Genomic DNA, 17,114 nt, shown 5'->3' with positions numbered 1-17,114 from the left:
GGATTAGTCCTGGCTCTGCACTCAGAACTCATTCCTGGTAGGCTGGGGGACCATATGGGATGCCAGCTGGTTTTGTCCAGGGTCAGCCATGTGCCAGGCCAGTGCCCTATGGCTGTGTTATCTCTGGCCCTGCTTCCCTACTGTTGTGACCCCTACCCTCTGACTTTATTTCTTAGATGAATCCAACTTTATATTTATAAATGTCTTTTCAGCAACTAGTGATATACATTGTTTCTGGGGTTTGCCGTATCTGGGCCAAAATGGATTTGATGCCTGGCTCTGCATGTGCTCCCCTAAGCCTGACTGGTGTCCTCCCTGAGCACAGACCCAGAAATCCATCCTGATTCCTTTGGATTTGGCCACAAGTGATATGATTTCATGAACTGTGTGATCTTAGTCTCACCTGGGTTTGCTCAGGACTTTTTCTTTTTGGCATCATCTTGTTTGCCAGTGATCATCCCTGGGTTGTCCTGTTTATGATCCTGTGCTCTCCTCTCTGCTATTTCTGTCCTAATGAGACTGCAAAATTTGTAAGTGAGTTGACTTCTTTTCATGCTTTTAAAAGTTCCACTTGGTAGCATTTCCTGGGGTCTCTCCAGTACTTATTGGGACATTATTTTGGGCTGGTATCAAATCTGATGTTCCTACATGCAGAGCATGTTGCCCAGTACATTGTGTCCTTTCTCAGGCCATGGACAATTGGCAGTTTTGTTTTTGTATTTGGACTACAGAGGCAGTCTAGTGGCTTATGCTCAGATATGCACCCAGAAATCCCTTCTGGTGGGGCTTGGTGGCAGCTGTATGGCTCCTGGGCTCATTGTCAATTTGGATCATGTCACATACCCTAACTTCTCCAACCTCTCCTTTTTAAGACGTACTTTTAGGGTGGATGAATGTCTTTCTGCCTGGGGGATACATACCCAAAAGAGGGTTTGCCTGGTCATATGGCATCTCAATTTTGAGTGTAGTGAGAACCCTCCATACAGTTTTCCATAGGGGTTGTATTAGGCTGCATTCCTACCAGGAGTGAAGAAGACTTCCTTCTGACCACATCCCTGCCAGCAGAGATTGTTCACAGTATTTTTGATATGTGCTATCTTTACTGGTGTAAGATGATATCTCATTGTTTTGATTTGGATTTCTCTAATGATAAGTGATTATAAAATAAAATCCACGAGTTGTTGAGATCACTCCTTGCATGTATTTCTAACTCCCAGTCAACCAGTAAAGAAATAACCCAAGCTATGAGGTGAGATTAATGGCTTCTCCCTATTGGTCTCTGCCAGAGCCAAAAGCCAGAACTCCATTTTCTTTTATCAAACCAGTCCCCAGTACAACATGAGGGAAAGTTTCAGAGTAATCCAGGTGGACTATATATATATATATATATATATATATATATATATATATATATATATATATATCAAAAGAGAGATTTACAGTAAAGACAAAGATTGGGGGAATGCATTTATTTTGAGCTAATAGCTGTGTTACAATAACATGTTACAATTACAATTGCACCCTTTCTGTTTATAACAAGACAAAACTAGAAAAAGCTTTAAGTTTTGTTCTACTTTGCTCCACCAGCGGCAGGAATCCTAGATCAGAAGTTATAAAAATGGGTATTTTGCAATAGGCACAGTAAAAGTTGGCTATAAAAGCATCAAAGGTCAGATTGTGTATACATATTTTCAAACAATCCACTTGTTCCATATCTTTGTCTTATTTATGCATATCACAAAATTTTATTTTATAGACTTCTCTGAACATAAACTTTAGAACCTTTCTGCAGATACACTTAATTTGAAAATTCTTAAACATTATTACACTAAGCACTGTAATATGAGTCTAGAACATTTGGGTTTCTTCTCATATATACATCTCTAAACAAAATCACAAGAACATTTCTGCAGATATATAGTGTAAAAGTAAGTTTGCTAAAACATTCTTATAATGAGCACTGTAGTAAGAAGAATATAGTATCGAAGTTCCTTTCCATAGACTTCTGTGGACAAAGACATTAGAACATTTTTGCAGACATAATTTGTGAATAAGTTGCTAAATAATATATACAAACATCACAGCAATTAGGAGATATTCACTAGGATAGCTGAGAACTTTGAAAAATCTAACATTTGGGGGCTGGAGAGATAGCCTGGAGGTAAGGTGTTTGCCTTTGTTGCAGAAGTGGTTCAAATCCGGCATCCCATATGGTCCCCTGTGCCTGCCAGGAGCGATTTCTGAGGATAGAGCCAGGAGTAACCCCTGAGCGCCACTGGGTGTGACCCAAAAACCAAAAAAAAAAAAATCTAACATTTTCATTTCTTTGGAACTATGCAAACTGATATTAAACCACTAAAGTTGAATGCAAATTTTTCTGTTTGCAGGGGCCATAGAACAAAACAGAAGCTATTAGAATCTCTACAGGTAGAATGTTTAATCAGCAATATAATGGCCGATGCAAATAGGATCAATAGATTAACTTACAAGAAAGTTGCAGACAAAAAAATAAATAAATAAGAAAAAAAAAAAAAAGAAAGTTGTAGAGATTCTGAAAGTAGTTTCTCCTCAGCATGGTCTTATGTTGGGCTTGAATTCTCTTTCTTCTGTAGTAGGCTGCTGAGGTCATTTAGAATGAAAAGGCCTCCGGTTCCTGAGCTGGAATCTGGGTGGTGGACCCACTCATCTTCCTGCTATTTTTTTTTTTTTTTTGGTTTTTGGGTCACACCTGACAGTGCTCAGGGGTTAATCTTGGCTCTACACTCAGAAATCACTCCTGGCAGACTGTAGGGACCATATGGGATGTTGGAATTCAAACCACTGTCCATCTCACGCAAGACAAACCCCCTGCCTCTATGCTTACTCTCTGGCTCCCTCCCTCAAATGAAGCTTCTCTTTGCCTTCTACATCATCCATATGATGTCACCTCCATACGTTGGGTGGGCCAAGGTCCTCACGTAAAACACTGTGGTAGAAGAAAGGTGGTAGTGTCTCATTCTCTGGGATGCTGCTCAGAGTCTTCAGCTTCTCCCCGTCACTGTCTGCTTCTGCCTGAAAGGGTCTCTAACACATTCAGAACAGGGGCAATGTCCACCCTTGTTCCAGTAATGGGCACTGTGCACTCTGTCCAATTCAAGGTTGCCGTCATAGTGACCAGAAGGTCAGGGCACCATCATTGTTTTCTTCTTGGATTCTTGGTCTCTGAAGGTCAGTAGAAATAAATACACAATTTATTATTAAATGCTCTCTCTGCAGCAATAGATATAATCATGTGATTTTTATCCTTTCTTTTACTGATCTGGTATATGATGTCGATTTATTTGTACATCTATGTTCATTAGTGAGATTGGTCTGTAGTTTTCTTTCTTGGTAGCATCTTTGTCAGCTTTGAGAATGAGTGTGATATTAGCTTCATAGAAGAAATATGATAAGATTCTCAATTTTTCAATGTTTTGGATAGTCAATGGTAGTAACTCAGTGTTGTGAAATCACCCACACATCCTAATTCTACCTACCCCCATGCAAACTGGTCTGAAGAAGCAGGGTAGCGGTGAAGAAATAAAAACCCAAGCTAGTCAGGACAGAGTAATGGAGTCAGTCAGTGGCTGTTCATGGTCTCCTTCGTGGTCTCTGCTAGAGCCAAAAGCCAGAACTCTTCTTTTATTATGCCAATTCCCAGTACACCAGGAGGGGGAAGGTGGAGAGTAATTCAGATGGGATCTACATATCAAAATAGATTTATGGGAAAGAGGAAGATGGGGGAACACTTTTGTTTTGTTAATTGTTGGTTATCATCTTACAGTTTTCTATTCTTTTCTTTTCTTTTTGTTTTTGTTTTTGTTTTTTGGATCACACTCAGCTGTGCTCTGGGCTTACTTGCTCAGAAATCGCTCCTGGCAGGCTCATGGGACCATATGGGATGCAGGGATTTGATCCACCATCCTTCTGCATGCAAGGCAAACACCTTATCTCCAAGCTATGTCTCCGGCCCCAATTCTTTGTATTATTTTTGTTGATCCCATATAGTTGATTTCTGCTCTGGTTTTTATTGTTTCTTTTCTTCTGCTTGTGTTTGGGTCTTTTGCTATTGGTTGTCCAGATATTTAAGTTGTCCCTTTAGGTTGTTGATTTTTACTTTTTCTTTCCTCAAGTAGGCAGGCCTGTATTGCTTTGAGCTTCCCTTAATTACTGCTTTAACTGTGTCCCATAGATTCAGTCAGTTCTTTTCTTCATTATCATTCATCTCAAGAAATCTCTTTTTTCCTTGATTTCCTCTTTGATTCCAGCAGTTGTTGAGCAGCATGTTGTTTAGTCTCCAGATGTTAGACTTTTACAAAAAGTCTTGATCTCTGTGGCATCGTGGTCTGATGTGGTACTCGGTATAATTTTTGTATTTATGAGTTTATGTATGTTAGACTTATTGTCCTGAAATGTCTATCCTAGAAAAGTTTCCATGTGCACTTGAGAGGAATGTGTATTCAGCTTTTTGAGGAGGAAAGGTCCTGTATAGATCCATCAGTCCTACTTCTTCTAGTTTCTCATTTAGGGCTCTTAAGTCTTTGCTAGTGTTCCGACTAGTGGATCTGTCTAGTGGAGATAATGTCATATTGAAATCTCCCACTACTATCGTGTTTCCATTCATATGATTCATAGGTTTGTGAGTAAAAGCCTTACATATATCGCTGACTCTATGTTTGGTGTATACTGTTGATCAGGGTTAGTACTTCTTGGTCTATTGTTCCCCTGGTCAATAAGTAGTGTCCATCTTTGTCTCTAAGTACTTGATTGAGGTAAAATGCAATTTGGTCTGATATAAGCATGACTATACCAGCTTTTGTTTGTTTTTCAGTAGCTTGTATAATTATTTTCCATCCTTTTATTCTAAATCTATGTCTATCGTGAACTTTGAAGTGTGTTTCCTACAGGCAACAGGTGGCTGGGTTTTGTTTCCTGATCTGAGCTGCTACTCTGTACTTTTGCTGGAAGAGTTTAGTCCCTTGACATTTAAGCAAACTATTGACAAAATAAAAGGGCTCTTGTGCCATTATATTGTGTTGGGTTGTTACTGTTACAATTGGGTATTTGGTTTATGTAATTTTTCTTTGAGTAATTCATTTAGAATCTATTTTTAGCATGAATATTGTGGGTTCTATTTTGTCCCAGAATGTTTGTAATACTGTAATGGCACAGGATGGTAGGAGGATCAGGACCAGCAGCCTCAGCTTCCCTTTTTTTTTGGGGGGGGGGCATACTTGGTGACACTCAGGGGTTACTCCTGGCTATATGCTCAGAAATTGCCCCTGGCTTGGGGGACAATATGGGACACTGGGGGATCAAACCACGGTCCGTCCTAGGCTAGTTCGTGAAAGACAGATGCCTAACGCCCTGCTCAACCACTCCAGCTCCCAGCCTCTTTTTAAGACATCTTTGGGCTTGCTTGTTTTTTGGTTTTGCTCCTGGCTTTTTACTCTTTGCTCATTCCCTGAAGGACTCAGGCCAGTACTGGGGTGCCGAGGTCAAATGAAGATTGGCCATGTGCAGGACAGTACTGATCTGTTGCTCCCTATTTCTCTGCTGTGTTATCCATCTCCCTCAGTTAGACTCTTATTGTAGCCTATTCTCACCTCTGTGATAACCAACAAGTACATGAACAGCAGCGATTCTGTTCTTCATTTGTTCTACAATTTAGCCATTGTCATTAGGGATCCAGACTCATGCATGGACTGCTTTCCCCTTCATTGTCTAATGCAGGATTGTCCTTCTGTGGCAGGGTATTTTGGGGTAAAGCCTGCGCTAATCTCCTGGTTGGAAGGAGGAGCCCTGGGGAGGCTACCACGAAGCCTGTTTGCCGGTGAGTGTGGGAAGAGCCTCCTGGGCTCAGGGTGTGGTTTGGGTGTGGATTGTGATGGGCCTGTGTGAAATGGGGACCCTGGGCTTAGGCCTTGGGACTCCCAGATCATTGGTGCATGACCTCTCTTGCTCCCTTTCAATTCCCTTGATGCTGAGTCCCAGAATAAACTGCAGCTCTGCTGTCTTGCCTTTGCTCTTTCCTCTTTCTGGTTCCATGTGTGTGAGTGTTTAGAATAGACCCTGAAATTCCTTCACTCCATGTTTGTGCTCTCTGTGTAGTTGTACAGCCCCATGTCGGGGTGCCCTACTCATGTCCCTCTGTGTTTTTCTTTTGCTCTGACCTTTGCCCTTAGATCATTATGGGGTTTTTTTATATCGCCAAGGAAGTGATTTTCTTTCTTTTTATTTTGAGATTCACTCAGTGATAATAGTTGGGGTTGATCTTGGCCCCATGCTTCAGGAATTACCCCTGTTGGGCTTTGGGGACATTATGGGGTGATGGGAATTGAACTCAGGTCAGCCTCAAGGCAAACACCCCCCCTGCTGTGCTTTCTTCTGGCCCACTCAGAAATATATTTTTGTCTGTATTTTGAACCATTTATGAGCAAGCCCAGCACAAAGCTAATACAGATTTCACCAAGCTCCTCACTATGGTGCTCCCCACCTGTCTTGCCTTTCATGTCAGCTTATTTAGTACCTGAAAACAACATGTATTTGCTCCATCTATGCAACTGCTTCAACCAGGTTTCAGTCAACTAATTCCTTTTTTAATAAATTTTTATTTAAGGACCATGTTTACAGAACTGTTCATAGTTGAGTTTTAGTTATAAATTGTACAATGTCCTTCACCAGTGCAACTTTCCTGGTACCAGTGTCCCCACATCCCTCCCCCACATTACCCTGCTACTCGCTTTTTTTTTTTTTCTTTTTGGTTTTTGGGTCATACCCGGCAGCGCTCAGGGGTTACTCCTGGCTCTACACTCAGAAACCGATCCTGGCAGGCTCGGGGGGGACCATGTGGGATGCTGGGATTCAAACCACTGCTCTTCTGTATGCAAGGCAAACGCTACCTCTCTGGCCCACCCTGCTACTCTCTAAGACTGGCATTTGGTTTCTCTCTCTCACAATCATTGTCATGATAGTAGTCAGTGCAGTTCCTGCTCTATGCTGACCACTCTTTGTGGCAAGATTCATATCACAGGCTTGTCCTCACAACTCTCTGTCTACTGTCTCTGATATTATTACCATACCATAGTCTTTTTTCTTATATCCCACAGATGAGTTTGACTATTTTATGGCTTCTCCTCTGATTCATAATATGATGATAATAATCTCCATTTCCATCCCTGTATAAGCCAATTTTATGACTTCATTTTTCCTAATAGCTGCATAGAATTCCATTGTGTAGGTGTACCACAGTTTCTTTAGCCACGAATCTGTTGTTGGGCACCTGGTTATTTCCCGATTCTGGCTAATGTAAATAGTTCTGGGGTGAACATGGTAGTGGGGAGGACATTTTTGTATTGTGTTTTCGTGTTCTTAGGGTCTATCCCTAGGAGTGGTACTACTGGATGATATGGGGGCTCAATTTCCACTTTCTTGAGCCATATCCATAATATTTTTCAGAAAGGCTTGACTAGACAGCATTCTCACCAGCAGCGAGAGTTCCCTTCTCCCTGCATCCATGCCACACTGGTTGTTTTCACTGTTTCTCAGAGGCTATTTAAAATGCAGTGCTGCGGGCCGGGAAGGTGGCGCTGGAGATAAGGTGTCTGCCTTGTAAGCGCTACCAAGGAACGGACCGCGGTTCGATCCCCCGGCGTCCCATATGGTCCCCCCAAGCCAGGGGCGATTTCTGAGCACATAGCCAGGAGTAACCCCTGAGCGTCAAACGGGTGTGGCCCAAAAACCAAAAAAAAAAAAAAAAAAAAAATGCAGTGCTGTGACTGGCTCCCAGTGATGCTGGGGTATCATCCAGCACTAGGGATCTACACAGCATGCAGACTTGCCATTTGCACTCATTTTTTGTAGTCGTTGGGGTTACTAGGTCACATTCAGCTCTGCTCATTGGGGCACACAGTGCTCAGGGATTAAAACTAGGGCTTGCCATTTGAATTATGATTCTGCCCCTAAATATGACTTTTTGAATTTTTGTAGAGAGGATGGGCTAAACCCATTAATATTCAGGGATTAATTTTGTGGTTTTTGGGTCACACCCAGCAGTGCTCAGGGGTTATTCCTGGCTCCAGGCTCAGAAATTGCTCCTGGCAGGCATGGGGAACCATATGGGATGCCGGGATATGACCTCCTGCATAAAAGGCAAACGCCTTACCTCCATGCTATCTCTCCGGCCCCAAAATGATGTGCATAGGTGTGTCTTTTTTTTTTTCGTGCCACACCCTTTTGATGCTCAGGGGTTACTCTCCCCTGGCTTGGGGGGATCATATGGGACGCTGGGGGATCAAACCTCGGTCGTGATCTTTCCTTGGTTTGTGCTTGCAAGGCAGATACCTTACTTCTAGCGCCACCTCGCCGGCCCCTAATTTTGGATCTGTGCTCAGGAATAACTATGGCAATGCTTTGGGGGACCAGATACAGTGTCAGGAATTAAAGTGGGATTGTCCACAGGCCAGGCATGCACTGTAGATCTTGTACTATGTTTCTATCCCTTAAATATGACTTTAGATGGCAGAGTTTAAAATTAAATTTATTCACTCATAGTCTCTAATCCTAACTGTTCCTATTATGTCTCCATTGGTACAACTCCAAGCTAGGTGCTTTCTAATGACTTGAATAGTTTTCCCCTCATAGGAAGTCACTAAGGATGATTTGAGCTCATGAAATCAAGTGTCACTACATCTCAGGAGAGTAAAAAATACCTTTAGAAACCACATCACAGAGTAATAGGACTTCAACGTGCTGTGTTCCAAAAGGTCACTGAACATATTCGGTTCAAAAGTTCCAGGTTAGAGGTCAAAGCGATTGCACAGTGGGTAGAGTGTTTGCCTTTCTATCACCAATCTAGGTTCAATCCTTGACACCCTATATAGTCTTCCCCAGCCAGCCAGAGTACTTGCTGTTGGAGCCGGGCGGTGGCGCTAAAGGTAAGGTGCCTGCCTTGCCTGTGCTAGCCTTGGATGGACTGCGGTTCGATCCCTTGGTGTCCCATATGGTCCCCCAAGCCAGGAGTGACTTCTGAGCGCATAGCCAGGAGTAACCCCTGAGCGTCACCAGGTGTGGCCCAAAAAAACCAAAAAAAAAAAAAAAAAAAAAAAAAAAAACAGAGTACTTGCTGAATGAAAATCCAAAGTAATACCTGAGTACTCTGAGGTTTGGCACAAAAACAGAAACAAAGGTATGTTTCTGGATACGTACTTTCTGAATTTTCAAGATTTAGTGAATGCAAATGAAATGACAACACAATTTAAGGGGGCTAGAGGTATAGTACAGCATTCCATACAGTTCTCCAGTCCTGCCAGGAGGGTTCCCAGAGCAGAGACAGGAGTAAGGTCTGGGCTTCTCCAGGTGTGGCCACAAAATCCAACCAAACAGAAAAACACACCAGACTATTTAGGAGCATGAAGATTTTTATCTTGCTTTATCAACAAGGTAAGGAAAGCTATGAGAATAGACTTCAGCAGGAGATAGAGCTATGGTTCAGACAGCCTTGTCAACATGTACTCTGACCAAAGTATTTCTCTTTCAGCAGAACTCAAGTCAGAAATCCATCCTTGTCCCTTCTGCTCTCTTACCTTCTCCAGTCAGAATTTCCTCAGTCGTCACATGAAACGAACTCATCCCTCTTGGGTCCTCCTGGGAACATCTGCAAGAAAGCATCCTCAGTCAGAGAATTCCTATCCATGTGATCTAAACCAATGGCGGCAACATTCTGATCCATATAAAGACAAACCAAAGAATGACATACTTGAAAGTCAAAAGCACAAGAAGAGCTCCATTCATATGGCTAATAGGATGAAGCAAAAAAGAGTTTCAACAGCCTTTTCAAAACTATTTAGCGGTCAAATAGATAGCTCTAGTAAGCAGATGACAATGGAGGAAGACATTAACACAGACCTGGAAAAAAATCCAAAGGACACAGGTAGAGTAGTTCGAGGGATAGACTTGCCAATGATTGTAAGAGAGAAGTATGTAAGGCTTGGGCAAGGCTTCAGTGCTGGATCAAATCTCATCACACATCAAGTGACTCACACAGGGGAGAGACCCCATGTTTGCAGGGAGTGTGGGCGTGGCTTTAATGTGAGGTCAAGTCTCATCAGACACCAGAGGACACACACACGGGAGAAACCCCATGTTTGCAGAGAGTGTGGGCAAGGCTTCAGTGAGAGCTCAAATCTCGTCAGACACCAGAGGACACACACAGGAGAGAAGCCTCATGTTTGCAGAGAGTGTGGACGAGGCTTTAGTCAGAGGTCACATCTCATCATACACCAGAGGACACACACAGAGGAGAAGCCCTATGTTTGCAGAGAATGTGGTCGAGGCTTCAGTCTGAGCTCAAATCTCATCACACACCAGAGGACACACACAGGGGAGAAGCCCTGTGTTTGTAGAGAATGTGGTCGATGCTTCAGTCTGAGCTCAGATCTCATCAGACATCAAAGGACACACACAGGGGAGAAACCCTATGTTTGCAGAGAATGTGGTCGAGGCTTCAGTGTGAGGTCAAGTCTCATCAGACACCAGAGGACACACTGGAGAAGTCACACATTTGCAGATAGTGTGGATGAGGCTTCTGCCAGATTTCGCATCTCATCAAACCCCAGATGACACACACACACAAGTTAGAAGGCCTATGTTTGAAGAAAAGGTGACTAATGAACAATAATATCATAGCATCCACAGAAAAGAAATGTAATGAACACCATCTTTATAATGTATCTAGGAAGATGGTCAGGGAAGTCTTCTGACATCTAAGTTCTTCCTATTTAGTTTTGTTTACTAATAAAATATGCATCTTTATGTTGTTCTGATCTTAATATTTCCATCTCCATTCAAAGCGTAGGGGAATAGAATGGACAGAAAACATACTATCAAGCAATTTTAAACAGAATCAGTGTCTGATTTAGTGTATTCAGCTTAATTCATTAATTCGTAAATTGATATCAGGCCCATTCAGAAAAATCTTGATTTAAGATGGAGTCATTGTAGGAAACATTAAGAATTCCATAAGCACATACCTTGTGTATATGTCATTGTGTTTTGGGGTCATTCCTGGTCATACTCAGTGCTGAGTATTGGATCAGCTGATATTTCAGTCGGTATAGAGCAAATGGATTGCTGGATATCAAACCATGGTTAGTCACCGTTAGGTTTGTTAGGGTTATGGTTAAAGGTTAGGGGTTAGGGTCAAGGTTAGTGTCAGGGGCAGAGTTAGGGTTATGTTAGGATCAGGGTCAGGGTTACATTATGGTTAGAAGGTTAGGTAGAGTCAGGGTTAAGGGTTCGGTTAGGGTTAGTGGTTAGGGCTAGGGTTAGAGAGGGGTTAGGGCATGCTATGACGACTTTGTCCAGACAGTTCAGGGAGTTATCTGGGTCTCCAGGAAAGTGGGTGGTTTTCGGCGAAGGAAGGAGACACAGTTGTGGTGGATCATAATTGTGTGTCTGTTTATTGAAAGCTAGAGGGATGTATTTAAACATGAATTTTACATGTGAGAGACTGCCTACATCTGCTTTCCTGCAAGGTTAAAAAAATTGTTTACAACAAGCTTATCAGTACATTGTTTAATCTATATGTGTCTTCACAACAGATAAATTCACAGGCTTTTTGTGTTGGCTACAAATCTTCTGAATAATAAGTTCGAATTAAAAGACAGGGGAGTTGAGCCAGAGGCTTCTCTGGTATCTAAGGGCAAATCTCAAGATCTCAAAAGTTTTTTACTCCTAGGCTGGACCTTTGGTGTCAATTCTGATATAAATTAAGAGTAGCAAGTTTGCAAGGTGTTCCTACAAAGAGTTCCTTTCATCTGAGTGAGCAGAATAATTTTTAAAATATTTACTCTGAGAATTACAAAGTTATTTTTATGTTTCTCTTGATGCTGATTTTCTCAGGTAAAGTGATATTTAATCAAGGCCATATTGTATATTACTAATTTTGCCATCTGGATGTAAATGTTCAACTATATACATACCTAGCACAGCAGCAGGGAGATTGTTATTAGGCCAAATATATGTTTGCAACTATTCTTAGAAACTATTACTAAGCTTGAGAAATATGATTCTCACTTTTTGTTTTGTTTTTTTGTTTTTGGGTCACACCCGGCAGCACTCTGGCTCTATGCTTAGAAATCGCTCCTGGCAGGCTCGGGGGACCATATGGAATGCCGGGATTCGAATCACCATCCTTCTGCATGCAAGGCAAATGTCTTACTTCATCTCTCCGGCCCCAATTTTATATTTTTAGAAATCTTCAAAGTTAGAAAAATGTTCTACAGTACAAATACAAGAAAGGCCCCCAATTTTTCTTTTCTTAATTAGTTATCACTTTACTCTTTGACATATGGACAATAAATCAATTTCCAATGTCTAGTAAAAATAAAAATTACTTTTTGTAGCTTACTGGCTTAAATTTTAAAATGGTGAAATTTTTTTTTTCTGTTAGACTGTTGACTGTTAGATTGTTAGACAGAAAAGGAGCTTAGATTGACCAAAAAAATAAATCCAGAATTTCTCCAGGACAAATAAGTCCAGATAGTCATATGAGAAATATCCAGAGTTTGATGACCCCTCTCTACTGTTTCCTGGGCTGTTTGCATAATAAAAACTATAGACACCAAGCACAAGCATAGCACAATACACAATTTTTGCTGGACTCAAACCACATTCTAGAATAACAAAACCATCAAACAGGGACAACAGAAAATTTGACACAGATCAGCCGAGAAAAAAAAAAGAATGATCCTGGGATACTCATGACTTATGAGGAATTTGGAATGTCTTCCAAACTCCCAGCCAGTTAAATTCTTTCGCTGGATCTATATTTTTAAAAAGGCCTTTTAACAGCACTATAGCTGGCTCTAATTAATATTACCTAATAGTTTGAGAGGAATAAAAATATAGGAAAATAATTAAGAGCATTTAATTTATTTCTTTGAATTACTATTTGTTGAACCCCTATATTTTCTTGCACTAAATATTTTACTCTTGTAATTTTTTATAGGTAAGGGCCACTGCTCTACCCAACAAGTTTATTTCCTACATAATAATGAGCAGTGGCCTCTAAGAAAAATTTTGCTCAGTTTTCAAATTTTTCAAGCCAGGTAGCTTGGGGCAGTATCTATGGAAATAGGCTTGTGAAGACATACACCTTGTGGTTGTTACAGAATGGCATCTCTCACTGCTCAGCACCCAAAGAATCCTGCATGTGGCTTTTACAAAATGGTATCTCTCCTTGTTCAGAACTCAGGTCCCAACAATATCTACATTTTAATATATACTTTTTTTTATTAATTAAATACTTCAGTTAAATATCTTGCTTACAAAGTTGTTCATGAGTTTCAGTCATACAGTGTCCACCCCCTTACAGTACCCATTTCTTTCTTTCTTTTTTTTTTTTGGGGGGGGGGCCACACCCGGTGACGCTCAGGGGTTACTCCTGGCTATGCGCTCAGAAGTCGCTCCTGGCTTGGGGGACCATATGGGACGCCGGGGGATCGAACCGCGGTCCATCCAAGGCTAGCGCAGGCAAGGCAGGCACCTTACCTCTAGCGCCACCGCCCGGCCCAGTACCCATTTCTTACCACTGATATGCCCAGTTTCCCTTCTGCCCTTTCAGTCGCTTGCCTCTGGACAAACACTATTTCTCTCTCTCTTCCATTTTTTCCCTTTTTGACACTGGTTTGACTCCTGTTAATGAGGGGAACTGTGCATATTATTTCATTTCATTTTAGCACATAGTTCTTGTCCAGAATGTTAAGTTTCAACTATCATTGTCAATGGCAGAGTGGTCCTTTCTGTACCCTAACTGTACTGCTCCACAATTTGTGGCAAGCTTCTTACCAATAACGGATTCTTTTGATCTTCATTGTCTCTGCATATTCAACTATACTATATTATTTTTTATATTCCGCAAGTGAGTGAGAGTCTTCTATGCCTATTCTGTTCCCTATGACTCATTTCACTCAGCATAATACTCTCCATCTCCTTCCATGTATAAACAAATGTCATGACTTCATTTTTCCTAACAGCTACATGGTATTCCAGTGCTTATATGTACCCAAAAGATTCTTTATCCACTCATCTGATCTTGGGCAATTAGGTTCTCAGATTTTGACTTGTAAATAGTGCTTACCAAGTTTGATTCGTGAGCACACTGCTGGAGTTAATATGAGCATGGGCTGGTGGGTACCCTGGTAGTATATAAAGATTATTGAAAAGAAAAACAAAGTCATTGATGTTTCAGAGGAATATGCTATAGTGGTGTCTTTGTAAAAGTTAGTTTGTGTTTAGGGCCACACATGGCAATATTCAGGGGTTCCTCCTGCTTTGTATGCAGGAATTACTCCTGGCTATGAGCCCTAAAAGGTACCTTAGATCGAAAGAGGAATATGCTATAGTGGTGTCTTTGTAAAAGTTAGTGTTTAGGGCCACACATGGCAATATTCAGGGGTTCCTCCTGCTTCGTGTGCAGGAATTACTCCTGGCTGTGAGCCCTAAAAGGTGCCTTAGATCGAAACCAGGTAGGTCGTTGGCAATGCATTAGCCCTCCCTATGTCCTATTGCTCAGGCACTCTTGAGGTATTTTAAATGGCAAATACGTGCATTTTCTTTCAGTTCTGTGGGGCATTATCCTGGCCTTCACACGGGACAGGTAACGATTGGCTGCACACTGAGCTCTAACAACGCCTCAACGATGGGTGTGTTTATGTTTCTTTGTAAATGACCCTTCAGTTTCCGCGTAGGGATATTGACATCACCTAACTTAAGCACAGGATGTATATATAGGGTCCGAGGAAGCCCACCGCTACCAATAAAGACCTCGAATCTCCGGAGAATGCAACAGCAAAACAGGTTTATCCCTTGTAGCTAGCTCCCCTAGGGCTTCTGAGTCTGCTATAGGGAGAGAGATCAGAGAGCCTCGAGGCAAGCCAAAGGGGAAGTTGTACACTGCAGCAGCTGCTACAGAAGTGACGCAAGCTTCCAGTGGGTCGTGGGTGGGTCATCCTGGGCGGTCCGCACATCCTGCCCTCAAAGCATCACGTGCAAAGCGCCTTAGCAGCAGCAGTTCGCGGCACTTGTTTTCCCGCCCGCATCTCTCTTCACGCCACAGGTTTCTGCCGCAGCTAGGCGTGGAAAGGAACACCTTGCTAGGCTCTGGCCGGGGAGACTCTTGGGCCTTCCACAGGAGGAAGACTGACCTTCCGGGAGCCCTGGAAGAAGCCTGGGGCCGCCTGTGACGTCACGCAAACCCCGCCGCGGAAGCAGGAAGCTGGAAGCTGGAAGCCCGTCCGCCGCCTCGCGGGCGTCCCGCGACTGCAGGAGGCTCTGGAAGGACGAGTTTCTCCCCGCGCCCGCCCGCCCGTCCGTCCGTCCGTCGCGCGCGCGCGGGTCCCGGCCGGTGAGCGAGCGGCGGGGCGTCCCTCTCCCCTGGTGCTCTCGCGCGGACCCGGCCCGGGGCCCGGGGCTTTCCGGGGCTCGTCTCCGGGGCCGCCGGCGGGCTCTGGGTCTTCGCCGGGCTCTGCGCTCGGCGCTCACTCCCGCGGGGCCCGGGGAAGCCCCAACTCCGCGCTGAGCACTTGGACCGCGGCCCGGGCGTGCGAGTGTGCCTTCGGAGAATGCACTTCTGATCCTCCAACTTGCAGGGCACCCCCAACCCCGCTCCCCTTTCTGAGAGCGGGTGGCCACAGGCTTTGGGCACGTTTGGAATTTTATGCCAAACAGTTCCTCTTGCAAAGGAGTGTTGGGCCACACCCCGCAAGGTCTGGGCCCCAGAGGTCCATCCCCGGGATGCCACTGGGCTCAGCCGCCTGCAGGGCAGACCCCTCCCCTCTGTCCTGCTGTCCCTCCCCCAAAGATCTGTTGGTGGTTAAAAGTAGATTTTATTCCAGAAGCTCCCAGCGCAGACGCGGGTCCCACCACGGTCCCCAGTAAGCGGCTGTGGATATGAGGTGGATTTCGCTGGACAACACGCTACTTGGGCGCTTTCCAAGGAGCAGGTTGGATGCTTGGCTCCTATGTGCAGATCTGCTTAGAATCCGGCAAGACCCAGCGGGAAGCAGCTGGCAGGGGCTGTGCTCATCTTTGTGGCTCAGGGCTGTGACTTTTCTCCAGGACTTTGGGCCGTGGACCTTGTTGCTGCTCTTCAGGAATAGTCCAGGCTGGAGAAGATGGGGTCTCACCATCTGAAGTCCTATTCCCAGGTAAGGGGGCAGTGTGGGCTCTGAGCAGGGCAGGGTAAAGGAAAGGAGTGCAAGCCCTCCAGGACCTGGGGGACTCATAGATGTTTTAGGAAGAAATCTAGGGCTGGATGTGGCTGGGGCTGGTCTATGCAGTTTGAGGCCACTTTTGTTCCTTTTTGCTGTCTTGTGTTTATTTTGGGGCTGTGGAAGGTGTTGCTCAGACCTTCCTGACTCACTGTTCTTGGGTTTCTCCTGCCAGTCTGAGACTATATTGGATGCCAGGTTCCAGGGTTGAGCTCCTGGTAATTTAAACCTGGATGTTGGCGAAGGAGACCTTGATCCCAGAATGTCTGCCATCAAATGACATTCCTCCCTCACCTGGAGTAAGGCTCTTTGATTAACTTCTGATTTATGACACCACGGCTGAAAGTAAATTCTTCTGGCTCTGCACTCTGGAATCATACCTTCTGGGGCTGGGACCCTATGAGGTATCAAGGATTCAGCCTGAGACAGCCCCATCTGAGGAAAGCACCCACCAAATTGTCTTGATGATCCAGCACAGGGTTCTTTAGTATTTTTCTGCTGCTCTTAGATGCCAGGCTGATGCCTGGGTCCTTATCTCTGGGCTCCTGGTGAAGAATTTTCTGCCTTAACTGGAAGAACACAGCCAGGACCTTACCTGCATGTGTGTTTTCCTGTGGGCTTCGTTTGGTTTTAGTTTTAGGTGCTTTGTGCTGTACTGTGTCTGCTTTTCTGTTTTGTCCTGTATTTTGTGCCACATTGGTGGTGCTCAGGCTTTTCCTTGACTCTACACAGTGTTTGCTCCAGGCTACAAATGGGACACTAGCCTGTGCCTGGGATTGATCCCATGTTGGTCCATTTTGCACCCTCCCTGCCACTGTTGCTCAA

The 17,114-nt window shown here is 43.7% G+C and overlaps 1 protein-coding gene across 1 annotated transcript in view; it reads left to right on the top strand.

Annotated features, from left to right (window-relative positions):
- Positions 1–17,114, top strand: part of LOC125994994 (histone-lysine N-methyltransferase PRDM9-like) — a 60,924-nt gene that overhangs the window by 1,998 nt on the left and 41,812 nt on the right. The gene's annotated exons all lie outside the window — the stretch shown is intronic.

The sequence above is a fragment of the Suncus etruscus genome, chromosome 17 (assembly GCF_024139225.1).
Source record: "Suncus etruscus isolate mSunEtr1 chromosome 17, mSunEtr1.pri.cur, whole genome shotgun sequence".
Taxonomy (NCBI): Eukaryota; Metazoa; Chordata; class Mammalia; order Eulipotyphla; family Soricidae; genus Suncus; species Suncus etruscus.
This window is presented reverse-complemented; position numbering and strand designations above follow the sequence as displayed.